This window comes from Salvelinus alpinus, chromosome 26 (assembly GCF_045679555.1).
Source record: "Salvelinus alpinus chromosome 26, SLU_Salpinus.1, whole genome shotgun sequence".
Taxonomy (NCBI): Eukaryota; Metazoa; Chordata; class Actinopteri; order Salmoniformes; family Salmonidae; genus Salvelinus; species Salvelinus alpinus.
Genome location: NC_092111.1, coordinates 31,521,301 through 31,533,717, shown reverse-complemented (window position 1 = coordinate 31,533,717; position 12,417 = coordinate 31,521,301). Strand labels below are relative to the sequence as shown.

At 43.9% G+C, this 12,417-nt stretch overlaps 1 long non-coding RNA gene across 1 annotated transcript; it reads left to right on the top strand.

Annotated features, from left to right (window-relative positions):
* Positions 1-7,572: 7,572 nt before the first annotated feature.
* On the top strand, positions 7,573-9,375 carry LOC139555190 (uncharacterized). The gene is made up of 2 exons (XR_011670953.1): positions 7,573-8,523; positions 9,088-9,375. It is a non-coding gene; the product is annotated as an uncharacterized lncRNA (long non-coding RNA).
* Positions 9,376-12,417: the final 3,042 nt, after the last annotated feature.

Here is a 12,417-nt window from a genome sequence, read left to right as displayed (position 1 = left end):
CTGACTGCTGACATGCACAATTTTGGGGGATTGACTAATTGTCAAATACTTAAAGATAGTTTTAATGACCTGGTGGTTGTAGTAAAGTGACCAAACACTTTATGAGCATACAATGTATCTGTGCTTCTAGCTCTCTTACTCTGACCAATATCTGGCTTTGTCTCTTTGTATGGGACCTGCAGGTATAGGTAAGGACCAATGTCAATGAGTGTGTTGTGGCTTGTAGCTGCAGGTTTTGATACAACGCATGTTACTGTCATTTATCTCATTCTATCATGACATTAACACAATTCACAAGTCAACATTTCATCTCTAAACTGCTTGATGTGAGAAATTATATTTAGATTTAACTTGGCATATCAAAACTCAAGGAATTTATGCATAACTTCTCATGTTACTTTAGTTTTATGCTGTTTTAAGTTCCAATCCACATTTGTAGGGAAAGATAATTCTCTAAATGGTTAACTTTTCAGAGACCATCCTTGGCCACAAAATGTCTTCCAAGTCCTGTACATTCTAGAATGCTCTGTAATGCTCAACTTGATGCACAGAAATCAACTCTCACTTCTTTAAAGATGCAGCCTAATCATAAGTCACACAGTGATATGAAGACGATTGATCTAGTTTCTGCCGTCTGCACCCATAGCCAGCAGACAGGTCCATAATTAAGACGCTATAATGTACTGGCAGCTGGCTTTGCGGGAAAGCCAGTGAGCCCAATGTGACATGTGACACTCGCTCAGGTGCTGTCACTGCTCTCCTCAGGAAGCCAAGGCTATGTTCTCAGGCGTCATGCACTGCTGCAACCCATGTATTATACATGCTTACAACTGAATGTGTCATCATAGCTCATGTTCAGCTCTTTCTCACACACCAAACCAACACTGGTCCAATTGTGTCAGATTTCTGTCACTGAGAAGAACCGCTAGAACTGCAATAGAATACAATCTCTATCAATCATTATTTGACTCTGTCATCTGGTAGCTAAGCAGGCTGCCATTGCCGAGGTGAATACAGTGTGTTTCAGAGGAGGCTGGTGTTTTGATATATAAGAGGACAGGCCTCCCGGGTGGCGCAGTGGTCTAGCTGCGCCACCAGAGTCTCTGGGTTCGCGCCCAGGCTCTGTTGCAGCCTCCGGCCGGCTCCCGGCTCCCAGATATATAAGAGGACAGAGTCATTGCTATGGCTGGAATGGAATAAATGGAACGTTATGAAACACATCGAACACATGGAAACCTACAATGAACCTGTCCTCCTATATGTCCACCCAACAGCCTCCTCTGGTGTGTGAGGCTGCTGTCCCCATTAGGCATGATGTGTTGGTCATCGTGACGGTGTCCCATGTTGAGTGTGTCCATTAATGACTGTGTCCCATCTCAGGTCAGCGTTGTCTGGCATTAGTAAGCATCAGGCTCAGAGCGACAGGTAACATTTTCTACTCAAAGCAAGCAATGGCCCAAGCTTGTTGCCTACAGACAAGACACACAAACAGACAGACAGAAAGACACAGTGATACAGACAGGAAAAAAATATTATGGCAGGTGTGTTGTTCCTTACCTCCTGGGTGACTGCTGCCTGACACCCGCTGTTTCCCTAAATCACTGGCTTGAAAGATTTCTATTTGCATGGTTCAATGGAAATCATTTCTCTGTGATGGGACTGAGAATACAGTCCTTTAGGGTGTCATCCCAGTTCAGACAGTCAGTCTGTCAGGGCGGGCGACGCGGTTGATGCTTTACCGCGCTCTACTGGCATTATGCGTCCGTTAAAGTGGTAATGGACATGTTCACCATTCCTGAAAGGTATTATTGAGAAGTTTAGCGGGTCAAAAACGCTAGCTACCCTGTCACAATTTGCACTTTGGGGGAGAACTTTAGAGAAAGCTCCAGTTTGTTTATACTGTAAGCAGCCCTGAATGATTGTTCCACAAACAAAAGCAAACACAGCTTTATCATGAATGATATATAAATATAATATATTCTTAATACATGACACATTGGTGTCACATACAGTACCAATCGAAAGTTTGGACATACCTACTCATTCAAGGTATTTTCTTATTTTTTTAAAACTATTTTCTACATTATATAATAATAGTGAAGACATCAAAACTATGAAATAACACATATGGAATCATGTAGTAACCCCAAAAAGCTTTAAACACATCAAAATATATTTTAAATTTGAGATTCTTCAAAGTAGCCACCCTTTGCCTTGATGACAGCTTTGCACACTCTTGGCATTCTCTCAACCAGCTTCATGAGGTAGTCACCTGGAATACATTTCACTTAACAGGTGTGCCTTGTTCAAAGTTAATTTGTGGAATTTCTTTCCTTCTTAATGCGATTGAGCATCAGTTGTGTTGTGACAAGGTAGGGGTGGTATACAAAAGATAGCTCTATTTGGTAAAAGACCAAGTCCATATTATGGCAAGAACAGCTCAAATAAGCAAAGACAAACGACAGTCCATCATTACTTTAAGACATGAAGGTCATTCCGGAAAATTTAAAGAACTTTGAAAGCTTCTTCAAGTGCAGTCGCAAAAACCATCAAGCGCTATGGTGAAACTGGCTCTCATGAGGACCACCACAGGAATTTGAAGACCCAGAGTTACCTCTGCTGCAGAGGATAAGTTCATTAGAGTTAACTGCACCTCAGATTGCAGCCCAAATAATTGCTTCGCAGAGTTCAAGTAACAGACACATCTCAACATCAACTGTTTAGAGGAGATTGCATGAATCAGGCCTTCATGGTCGAATTGCTGCAAAGAAACCACTACTAAAGAACACTAGCAATAGACATTAGACCGGTGGAAATCTGTCCTTTTGGTCTGATGAGTCCAAATTTTAGATTTTTTGTTCCAACCGCCGTGTGTTTGTGAGATGCAGAGTAGGTGAATGGATGATCTCTACATGTGTGGTTCCCACCGTGAAGCATGGAGGAGGTGTGATGGTGTGGGGCTGCTTTGCAGGTGACACTGTCTGTGATTTATTTAGAATTCAAGGCACACTTAACCAGCATGGCTACCACAGCATTCTGCAACGATACGCCATGTCACGCCCTGACCTTAGAGATCCTTTTTATGTCTCTATTTTGTTTTGGTCAGGGTGTGATTTGGGTGGGCATTCTGTGTTCTGTATTTCTAGGTTTTGTATTTCTGTATTTCCAGGTTTTGTATTTCTTTGTTTCTGGCCGAGTGTGGTTCCCAATCAGAGGCAGCTGTCTATCGTTGTCTCTGATTGGGGATCATACTTAGGCTGCCCTTTTCCCTCTTTCTGTGTGGGATCTTGTTCTTTGTTTGTGTGCAGGGAGTTTGCATATCGAAGCTGTTCGGTCATTGTATTCTTTATTGTTTTGTCCTGTTTTAGTTTCACTTCGTGATTAAATTATGTGGAACTCTAAGAACGCTGCGCCTTGGTCTCTTCCTTCCGACGACACCCGTTACATGCCATCCCATCTGGTTTGCGCTTAGTGGGACTATCATTTGTTTTTCAACAAGACAATGACCCAAAACACACCTCCAGGCTGTGTAAGGGATATTTGACCAAGGAGAGTGATGGTGCTGCATAAGATGACCTGGCCTCCACAATCACCCGACCTCAACCCAATTGAGATGGTTTGGGATGAGTTGAACTGCAGAGTAAAAGACAATCGGCCAACAAGTGCTCAGCATATGTAGGCACTCCTTCAAGTCTATTGGAAAAGCATTCCTCATGAAGCTGGTTGAGAGAATGCCAAGAGTGTGCAAAGCTGTCATCAAGGCAAATGGTGGCTACTTTGAAGAATCTAAAATAAAAAAATGTTTTGATTTGTTTAACACTTTTTTTTACTAAACTCAGCAAAAAAATAAACGTCCTCTCACTGTCAACTGCGTATATTTTCAGCAAACTTAACATGTGTAAATATTTGTATGAACATAAAAAGATTCAACAATTGAGACATAAACTGAACATGTTCCACAGACATGTGACTAACAGAAATGGAATAATGTGTCCCTGAACAAAGGGAGGGGGTCAAAATAAAACATAACAATCAGTATCTGGTGTGGCCACCAGCTGCATTAAGTACTGCAGTGCATCTCCTCCTCGTGGCCTGCACCAGATATGCCAGTTCTTGCTGTGAGATGTTACCCCACTCTTCCACCAAGGCACCTGCAAGTTCCCGGACATTTCTGGGGGGAATGGCCCTAGCCCTCACCCTCCAATCCAACAGGTCCCAGACGTGCTCAGTGGGATTGAGATCCGGGCTCTTTGCTGGCCAAGGCAGAACACTGATATTCCTGTCTTGCAGGAAATCATGCACAGAACGAGCAGTATGACTGGTGGCATTGGAGGGTCATCTCAGGATGAGCCTGCAGGAAGGGTACCACATGAGGGAGGAGGATGTCTTCCCTGTAACGTACAGCGTTGAGATTGCCTGCAATGACAACAAGCTCAGTCCAATGATGCTGTGACACACCGCCCCAGATCATGACGGACCCTCCACCTCCAAATCGATCCGGCTCCAGAGTACAGGCCTCGGTGTAATGCTCATTCCTCAGACGATAAACGCAAATCTGACCATCTCCCCTGGTGAGACAAAACCGAGACTTGTCAGTGAAGAACACTTTTTGCCAGTCCTGTCTGGTCTGTTCCAGCGACGGTGGGTTTGTGTCCATAGGCGACGTTGTTGCCTGTGATGTCTGGTGAGGACCTACTTTACAACAGGCCTACAAGCCCTCAGTCCAGCCTCTCAGCCTATTGCGGACAGTCTGTGCACTGATGGAGAGATTGTGTGTTCCTGGTGTAACTCGGGCAGTTGTTGTTGCCATCCTGTACATGTCCCGCAGGTGTGTGGTGTTCGGATGTACCGATCCTGTGCAGGTGTTGTTACACTTGGTCTACCACTGCGAGGACGATTAGCTGTCTGTCCTGTCTCCCTGTAGTGCTGTAGTCCCTGTAGTGCTGTCTTAGGCGTCTCACAGTACGGACATTGCAATTTATTGCCCTGGCTACATCTGCAGTCCTCATGCCTCCCTGCAGCATGCCTAAGGCCCGTTCACGCAGATGAGCAGGGACCCTGGGGATCTTTCTTTTGGTGTTTTTCAGAGTCAGTAGAAAGGCCTCTTTAGTGTCCTAAGTTTTCATAACTGTGACCTTAATTGCCTGCCGTCTGTAAGCTGTTAGTGTCTTAACAACCGTTTCACATGTTCATTCATTGTTTATGGTTCATTGAACAAGCATGGGAAACAGTGTTTAAACCCTTTACAATAAAGATCTGTGAATTTATTTGGATTTTTACGAATTTTTTACAAATTATCTTTGAAAGACATGGTCCTGAAAAAGGGACGTTTCTTTTTTTTCTGAGTTTACATGATTCCATATGTTTTATTTCATAGTGTTGATGTCTTCACTATTATTCTACAATGTTGAAAAGAGTAAAAATAAAGAAAAACCCTTAAATGAGTAGGTGTGTCCAAACTTTTGACTGGTACTGTATGTTATAGAACTGCTTTCATATAGTGAATGTGATTGTGTACATGTATTGTGCCTTGTGTATGATACGTCAAGATGCATACATTGTGCGCTGGTGAAATGTATTGTTGGCATAAACTGGCATATATGAAAGATGGTAATACAACACAACTGTTTGTAAAGCTTCTGGCACCCTGTGCCTCATTTCACAATTGTGTTGCATTGTGTCCAACATAATAGGGAGTATTTTATATTTGTCGTGTCCCTTTGGATTCTGCAGAACCGATAATCACATTTCTACACGTTTGCATATCTTGCCATAATCATATAATACCTGATACATTGTGGGTCACCAAGTGTTGTTTTTCCATACATAGTTATTCATCCATTTTCATATTTCCCATGAGATGTTGTAAAAATGTTGTACATTTGTCCCACCATATCTTCCTCAAATAGATATTCTGATATTTTGTCAAGAATCTATAACAGGGATATAATATATATATATTATATATATATACAGTTGAAGTCGGAAGTTTACATACACCTTAGCCAAATACATTTAAACTCAGTTTTTCACAATTCCTGACATTTAATCCTGGTAAAAATTCCCTGTCTTGGGTCAGTTAGGATTACCACTTTATTTTAAGAATGTGAAATGTCAGAATAATAGTAGAGAGAATGTAGAGAGAATTTATTTCAGCTTTTATTTCTTTCATCACATTCCCAGTGGGTCAGAAGTTTACATACAGTCAATTAGTATTTGGTAGCATTACCTTTTAAATGATTTAACATGGGTCAAACATTACGGGTAGCCTTCCACAAGCTTCCCACAACAAGTTGGGTGAATTTTGGCCCATTCCTCCTGACAGAGCTGGTGTAACTGAGTCAGGTTTGTAGGCCTCCTTGCTCGCGCTCACTTTTTCAGTTCTGCCCACAAATTTTCTATAGGATTGAGGTCAGGGCTTTGTGATGGCCACTGCAATACCTTGACTTTGTTGTCCTTAAGCCATTTTGCCACAACTTTGGAAGCATGCTAGGGGTCATTGTCCATTTGGAAGACCCATTTGCGACCAAGCTTTAACTTCCTGACTGATGTCTTGAGATGTTGCTTCAATATATCCACATAATTTTCCATCCTCATGATGCCATCTATTTTGTGAAGTGCACCAGCCCCTCCTGCAGCAAAGCACCCACACAACATGCTGCTGCCACTCCCGTGCTTCACGGTTGGGATGGTGTTCTTCGGCTTGCAAGCCTCCCCCTTTTTCTTCCAAACATAACGATGGTCATTATGGCCAAACAGTTCTATTTTTGTTTCATCAGACCAAAGGACATTTCTCCAAAAAGTACAATCTTTGTCCCCATGTGCAGTTGCAAACCGTAGTCTGGCTTTTTTATGGTGGTTTTGGAGCAGTGGCTTCTTCCTTGCTGAGCGGCCTTTCAGGTTATGTCGATATAGGACTCGTTTTACTGTGGATATAGATACTTTTGTACCTGTTTCCTCCAGCATCTTCACAAGGTCATTTGCTGCTGTTCTGGGATTGATTTGCACTTTTCGCACCAAAGTACATTCATCTCTAGGAGACAGAACGCGTCTCCTTCCTGAGCGGTATGACGGCTGCGTGGTCCCATGGTGTTTATACTTGCGTACTATTGTTTGTACAGATGAATGTGGTACCTTCAGGCGTTTGGAAATTGCTCCCAAGGATGAACCAGACTTGTGGAGGTCTACACATTTTTTTCTGAGGTCTTGGCTGATTTCTTTTGATTTTCCCATGATGTCAAGCAAAGAGGCACTGAGTTTGAAGGTAGGCCTTTAAATATATCCACAGATACACCTCCAATTGACTCAAATTATGTCAATTAGACTGTCAGAAGCTTCTAAAGCCATGACATCCTTTTCTGGAATTTTCCAAGCTTTTTAAAGGCACAGTCAACTTAGTGTATGTCAACTTCTGACCCACTGGAATTGTGATACAGTGAATTATATGTGAAATTGTCTGTAAACAATTGTTGGAAAAATTACTTGTCATGCACAAAGTAGATGTCCTGACCGACCCTCCAAAACTACAGTTTGTTAACAAGAAATGTGTGGAGTGGTTGAAAAACGAGTTTTAGGCCTCCCGGGTGGCGCAGTGGTCTAGAGCACTGCATCGCAGTGCTATGCTGCGCCACCAGAGTCTGGGTTCGCGCCCAGGCTCTGTCGCAGCCGGCCGCGACCGGGAGGTCCGTGGGGCGACGCACAATTGGCTTAGCGTCGTCCGGGTTAGGGAGGGTTTGGCCGGTAGGGATATCCTTGTCTCATCGCGCTCCAGCGACTCCTGTGGCGGGCCGGGCGCAGTGCGCGCTAACCGAGGGGGGCGGGTGCACGGTGTTTCCTCCGACACATTGGTGCGGCTGGCTTCCGGGTTGGAGGCGCGCTGTGTTAAGAAGCAGTGCGGCTTGGTTGGGTTGTGCTTCGGAGGACGCATGACTTTCGACCTTCGTCTCTCCCGAGCCCGTACGGGAGTTGTAGCGATGAGACAAGATAGTAATTACTAGCGATTGGATACCACGAAAAAAATTGGGGAGAAAAGGGGATAAAAAAAAAAATAAAAAAAAACAATAAAAAAAAAACGAGTTTTAAGGACTCCAACCTAACTGTATGTAAACTTCCGACCTCAACTCTGTGTGTGTGTATATATACACATTTAAAAATGTTAACATTTTCCACATTGAATTGCCCAACAGTCATGTCCCCTTGTTACAACAAATGATTGTTTTCCCTGTGTCTCAATGTTGTTGCATGTGTATTTGTGTCTAAAGTTATTCTGTTGCGTGTGTGTGTAGTTTGTCAATTCTGCTGAAATTCAGTCAATCAAGGAATTTATTTGAAATTCCAAATCAAGAATGGAAAAATCCTAATTGAAAAGAAATGGCACTTATCTGTGAGTTACTGCAATGGCTAACCTCCTAACCTGGCATGTGTTCTCCCTTCCTCCCTTGCGCCCCCTTCTGCCCACCCGAGGACCCTGCAGTGGGACACTGACCCCTCTGTTCTGCAGCTGCAGGCTGACTCTGAGCTAGGGTACTTACCGCTTCCTCTCCTCTCTCCTTTTTTTCCTTCTCTTTATCCTTGCTCCTCTTGGGGCTGTGTGGTTCAATCAGAACGGCTGTCTGAACACCAGGGGCGTATTCAGAGATGTGAAACACGCAGAACATTGCAGATAGAAATGCCATGTACAGAGCTCCTACTTGAGTCCTTACTCTACATGTCATATTGACATGTCTGCTCTACGCAGGTGTGCAACTTTCACTGAGAACGGGTGGGACGGACACATTCTGATATTGCATTTATTATTGGAATGTGATACAAAACGAGGCCACGGTGTGCTTTAGGACCATGCGGACGCCTCCGAGCGGTCGGGTAGGCTGTTTGGAGTGTTTATCCTCCACTTCTAAAACCAAAGTTGCACCCCTGGCTCTACGCAACATGTTTCACATCTCTCACATCTCTGAATGTTCCACAACATTATGCCCTACTGAATGAAGCCCCGATGAGGTACTGCAGACATAAATGGAGTGAATCACCCTATTAAATGTCCCAGTGTAATGCTCTGTGACCCACTACTTCCTGTCTGTCTCCATCCAGGCGCAGGATGCATAGCCTGGGGGCGTCTAAGATCACACAGGTAGACTTCCTACTCAGAGTGGTGGTGTCGTACTGCAAAGAGACTCAGACAGCCATCACCCATCTGTCTGAGGGTGAGTGTGTAAGGTGAGCATGTGTGAGCGTGTGCCTGTGTACTTGTGTGCGTGCCTGTGAGTATTTTATCATTACCGTTCTCTCGATTGCTCCCTCTCTATAACCTTCTCTCTAAAAAAACAACATACACTTTTAAATGTTTTTATGATTCCAATAAAACCATCTGAAAGCAGAGTCCACATTGATCTGATCGTCATTACTGCTGTAGTGTGCTTTACCACCTGCTTTGAAAACCTGGAGCGCTTTAAATCCATTTGACACAGCCCTCCATTTCCTGAGAGGGGGGGCGGGGGGGGGCGAGAGAGACAGAGCAGGAGGGGTTTTAAAAGAGATGCCTGGCAGCCTGCCTGCTTGTCAGTGTCTACTACTAGCTGCCTGAGTTAGAGAACAGACAACACATTGACTGCTCTAGGTGGAAGCAGACTGATTGTCTGGGGGTAATACAAGATGGCTGCCACTGTCAGAGGAGAGGAGCATCACCTGGAATAGTGCCTGACTCTCCCGCTGTATCTTCCTCTGTCTGCCTGTCTGCCTGTCTGCCTGTCTGTCTGTCTCCTCAGACTGAATGGGAACTGAGACACTACATTTGGATTATGTTTAGTCTGGATTTGGTTTGAAAGAAAATGTTTTGGAATATTTTATACTTTTAATAAATGTAATACATACATTGATACATTTGAACATCTTGGCCATGTTCTGTTCTAATCTCCACCCGGCACAGCCAGAAGAGGACTGGCCACCCCTCATAGCCTGGTTCCTCTCTGGGTTTCTTCCTAGGTTTTGGCCTTTCTAGGGAGTTTTTCCTAGCCACCGTGCTTCTACACCTGCATTGCTTGCTGTTTGGGGTTTTAGGCTGGATTTCTGTACAGCACTTTGAGATATCAGCTGATGTAAGAAGGGCTATATAAATTGATTTGATTTGATTAATGTGAAATTGGTCAATTTCATTTAATTATACTTGTTTGATAGTGTTAATTACTTTGTTATAGATATCATTATTCATCATTCTCAGCACGGTGTGGCTAGGGATTTAGGAAATCTTTGTCATCCACGTAATTTCACATTCACAACTAAAGAAGTTGTCTTAGCTACTGCTTTGTGACCAACAGTTTTCCCTTAGTATGTTCCAACTGTTACTTCGCCATCATTATTAACATGTGCTGGGACATAATACTCAACCCAATCATATTTAAAGCATCTCATTTCAATTATTTTAGAAATGTAGAGCCTTGTTAAAACGGAGTCCACACAGAGCCCTGCTAATTTGATTGCTTCCTCCAGAACTCTCCGAAAACGATAGGGAGAGAGAAAGAGAGAGTTAGAGATTGAGAGAGAAGGACAGACGAGAAAGTGGGAGAGCGAGAATGAGAGGAGACCAAGAGAGAGCACTAAACATATCCATATGGACCAAGCCCATAACAAGGCCTGCATAGTGTTAGCATTTGTATACCACTGTGGTAGCTAGCCGTAATGTAAAGCATCGGTTCTATCACCCTTATATAGCCCTGCTCTGGTCCTCCTTACCTTACCCTCCCCCCACTTTTTTTCTTCTTCTCCTGGTTCCTTGATCCCTCTTGGCTCCAGCTGGTGGCCATGTGATCTCAGTCTTCCTGTCATTATAATGGATGTGTTTTTATTCTTTCCACTTCCTTGAAGCCTGATCAGAATTAAAAAGGCTGTTTGGGATTTCCTGTCAAGGCTGGATCATTTATTCAGCAAGTGCAACTGCTGACAGACCCTTTGATTGGCCGTTGCTCCGTGCAGTAGGGAGAGGTGTGTGTGTTTATGTGTGTGTCGTGGGTCGACATCTGTAAGCTGTCGCAGGTTGTCCGTGGGGAGGTGACCTCGGCCTTAGGAGACCCTGCAGTGGAGGAGATGTGAGAGGGTCTGAGTAGGTTACTCTGGCCACCTGCTACATAACAGGGTTCCCTCCTGACTGTGTGCTTGTTCAGGCAACGCCAGGAGTTCCTCTCGCTGATTGGTAAACCTAAACAGACACTGCACGTGTTGGCCTCGTTCTCCGTTAGCTGGCGTTCTCCGTGGTTAGAACCGGGGTCAGACAGGTGCTGCTTGGTCTTGGAACTGGGTTCTGATGTTCTAGGTGCAGCGGTGGAATATTGGAATGTTCTTAGAATTTCTTGCTCGTGTTGGAGGCGATTATGACTTGACCCCTTGTTCCAAACAGTGGTCGTTCTGAACCATTACTCAGACAGATTAAGCAGGGCTGTCTTTAAGTGTTTTCAGATCTAGCATACTGTAATGTCTCCCCAAGGGTTTGTGTGAATTACAGTGTCAGGGTCATTATGTGGGTGAGTGAAAGCATGGTCAAAACTGGTCATGCTCTGGAGGTGCAGAAACTCAGAATTAAGATATTATGAAATATTCTCGTTTATTCTTCCTTTCTCTCTCGCTCTCATTCTCTCTCCATCTCTCTGCCCTCTGGGCCTGAGATAGGCCTTATGATCCGGGTCGGCAAGCCAAACAATTCAGCCTAATTTCCCTGGGCTGGTGTCTCTCTGTTGTGTTAAAACTGATGTTTCTGGGAAAAGAGAGACAGAGACAAAGCGAGTGAAAGAGGGATAAACACAGCTGCCGGCTTGCTGGGGGAATAGAGGGGTAATTACGCTTTTTAATTGTGGTGCTGTGTCCTTTTAATTGTGGTGCTGTTGGCCAAGCTAATTCTCTGGTGTGACCTGGGCTACATCCCAAATGACAGCCTATTCCCCACACAGTGCACTACTTTTGACCAGAGCCCATGGGCTCTCCTTTAAATTTGCTGCTGTTCACGGTTCGGGTGCACTGGTTTCAAACGATGCGATTAGCCCATGCTGGGGTTCCTACTGTGAGTGGTTGTCAAGGCGACTGTGGTGTAACTGATCTTTTTAAGTTGTTGAGTTGTTTTATTGTTATCAGTGAGGCATGGCTGCTGCTGGGCAGTTAAGGGCAGTAGTGGGTCAATGGTTTAAATATGTGTTTCACCAATAAAACATCTGATAGTAGTCAGATCTCATTGGCCTGTCCAGACAACTTATTTATACCTTGTTTTTTTTGTTTTATACTTATTTTATTATTTGATATGACATTTTATATTGAGTGGCCCCAGTAACGGCCCTGAAATGCAGAATATAACAGAAAAAAATTCTCTCTTGGTGAAACTGAAGGTCTGTGGAGTTATTGAATTGCCCAGCAATGTCGCAATAAAGGTGGTGTGAATTT